Source organism: Arachis stenosperma, chromosome 9, assembly GCF_014773155.1.
Source record: "Arachis stenosperma cultivar V10309 chromosome 9, arast.V10309.gnm1.PFL2, whole genome shotgun sequence".
Taxonomy (NCBI): Eukaryota; Viridiplantae; Streptophyta; class Magnoliopsida; order Fabales; family Fabaceae; genus Arachis; species Arachis stenosperma.
In genome coordinates, this window is record NC_080385.1 from 135,481,984 (window position 1) to 135,484,950 (window position 2,967).

At 35.7% G+C, this 2,967-nt stretch overlaps 1 non-coding gene across 1 annotated transcript; it reads right to left on the reverse strand.

Moving 5' to 3' along the window:
- Window positions 1–2,425: 2,425 nt before the first annotated feature.
- Window positions 2,426–2,533, reverse strand: LOC130952745 (small nucleolar RNA R71). The gene has a single exon (XR_009074921.1). It is a non-coding gene; the product is annotated as a small nucleolar RNA R71 (small nucleolar RNA).
- Between the last annotated feature and the right edge of the window lie 434 nt (window positions 2,534–2,967).

Consider the following 2,967-nt stretch of genomic DNA (forward strand, 5'->3'; position numbering starts at 1 on the left):
TAAGACTACTAACGTTGGAATTAACGTGGGCATTTAAGGGTGGAACGTTAGTGAAAAAAGTGAATGCCACTAACGTTCTCGCACCCAAAATGTTATTCAACGTTAAGCTCACTAAATGCCCAAGCCTAATTCATATTTCTCTGCAAGCTGGGCCCACTAAAGATGAGAACTGCTTCAACTCAAGATCCAGAGCCCACATCCAAGACTTGAAGAATTGACTAGAAGATCCTGAGGAGTAGTATATATAGGAGTAGATTTGAACTAGACCGGACCTCTCTTTTTTGACTTTAGAGAACTACTCTCTGTATATTTTACTTTTCTGCACTTTTAGCATGAACTCTTATTTTCTGCCATTTTCCATTTCTAGAGCTATGAACAACTAAACCCCTTTCATTGGGTTAGGGAGCTCTGTTGTAATTTGATGGATCAATTATAGTTCTCATTCTTCTTCTTCTTTCTTTTCTCTTGATCTTACTAGAAAGCTTTCGATCTTAATTCAATTGGTTAGTTGTCTTGGAAAAGAAACTCTCCATAATTGGATCACAATTTGATGGCGCCATTGATGATCACAATTTTGTGCACCAAGTTTTTGGCGCTGTTGTCGGGGATTGTTTGAGTTTGGACAATTGACGGTTCATCTTGTTGCTTAGATTAGGTATTTTTTGTCAGAATTTTTAAGAATGAATTCTAGAGTTTCAAGGTGATGTTTTTATCATCACCAAAGCTGATTGATTCTCATCAATTTAGCTCTTGAACAAGCCATGTCTAATTTCTTTAGACTAAAGCTTTAGACTAACATTGCATGATTCCTGGAATTCTTATTAAAAATTTTGGATCTCTTTATTTTCTTTTCCATATACTTTTCAAAAAAAAAATACAAAAAAATCACAAAATCATAAAAAACCGAAAATATTTTATGTTTCTTGTTGAGTCTAGTGTCTCATTTTAAGTTTGGTGTCAATTGCATGTTTCTATTCTTCTTGCATATTTTTTTTTGTCTTTTCAAGTCAATAATACAGAGAATTGAAGATTCAGAACATGTAGCAGAGGAATTACACAGAAAAAGCTGGGAGTTCAAAACGCCCAGTGAAGAAGGAAAACTGGCGTTTAAACGCCAGCCAGGGTGCCTGGCTGGGCGTTTAACGCCCAAAAGGGTAGAGTTTTGGGCGTTAAACGCCAGAATGTATACCATTCTGGGCGTTTAACGCCAGGATGGCACAAGAGGGAAGATTTTGTTTTTAATTCACATTTTTTTTCAATTTTTCATAATTTTTCAAAATCAAATCTTTTTCAAATCATATCTTTTCAATCATATATTTTCAAAATCAATTTCTTTCCATTTTTCAAAAATACTTGCTAACAATTAATGATTTGATTCAACATTTCAAGTATGTTGCCTTTTCTGTTGAGAAAGGTTTAATGTTTGAATCATATCTTTTCTTGTTAGCCAAGACATTAAAAATCAAATCTTTTTTTTAAATTGTTTTTCAATCATATCTTTTTTTTAAAACTATATCTTTTCAATCATATCTTCTTAATCACATCTTTTTCAAAATAGTTCTCAATCATATCTTTTTGAAAAATCTTTTTCAAAAATCATTTTCTTTTTTTTCCAACTTTAATTTTCGAAAATCATTAATCAATTTTTCAAAATTTCTTTTAATTAATTCACTTTAATTTTCGAAAATTTCTTCCCCTCTTCTCACATCCTTCTATTTTTGGACTAACATTCCTCTTCAATGCAAAATTCGAACTCTATATCTCTTGATAAGTTCGAATTCTTCTACATCCTCCTTCTATTCTTCTTTTCCTCTGACACCTCAAGGAATCTCTATACTGTGACATAGAGGATTCCATATGTTCTTGTTCTCTTCTCTTTCATATGAGCAGGAGCAAAGACAAAAGCATTCTTGTTGAGGCTGACCCTGAACTTGAAAGGACCTTGAAGCGAAAGCTAAGAGAAGCTAAAGCACAACTCTCTGTAGAGGACCTAACAGAAATCTTCAAACAAGAAGAAGATATGGCAGCCGAAAACAATAACAATGCCAACAATGCAAGGAAGGTGCTGGGTGACTTTACTGCACCTACTCCCGACTTCTATGGGAGAAGCATCTCTACCCCTGCCATTGGAGCAAACAATTTTGAGCTTAAGCCTCAATTAGTTTCTCTAATGCAACAGAATTGCAAGTTCCATGGACTTCCATTGGAAGATCCTCATCAGTTTTTAGCTGAATTCTTGCAAATCTGTGACACTATCAAGACTAATGGGGTTGACCCTGAGGTCTACAGACTTATGCTATTCCCTTTTGCTGTAAGAGACAGAGCTAGGATATGGTTGGACTCACAACCTAAAGAAAGCCTGAACTCTTGGGAAAAGCTAGTCAATGCCTTCTTGGCAAAGTTCTTTCCACCTCAAAAATTGAGTAAGCTTAGAGTGGAAGTACAAACCTTCAGACAGAAGGAAGGTGAATTCCTCTATGAAGCTTGGGAAAGATACAAACAATTGATCAGAAATTGTCCTTCTGACATGCTTTCTGAATGGAGCATCATAGGAATCTTCTATGATGGCTTGTTTGAACTGTCCAAGATGTCGTTGAATAGCTCTGCTGGGGGATCTCTTCATCTGAAGAAGACGCCTGCAGAAGCTCAAGAACTCATTGAAATGGTTGCAAATAACCAATTCATGTACACTTCTGAAAGGAATCCTGTGAACAATGGGACGAATCAAAAGAAAGGAGTTCTTGAGATTGATACTCTGAATGCCATATTGGCTCAGAACAAAATATTGACTCAGCAAGTCAATATGATTTCTCAAAGTCTGTTTGGAATGCAAGCTGCACCAGGCAGTACTAAGGATGCTTCATCAGAAGAAGAAGCTTATGATCCTGAGAAACCTTCAATGGAAGAGGTGAATTACATGGGAGAACCCTATGGAAACACCTATAATCCTTCATGGAGAAATCATCC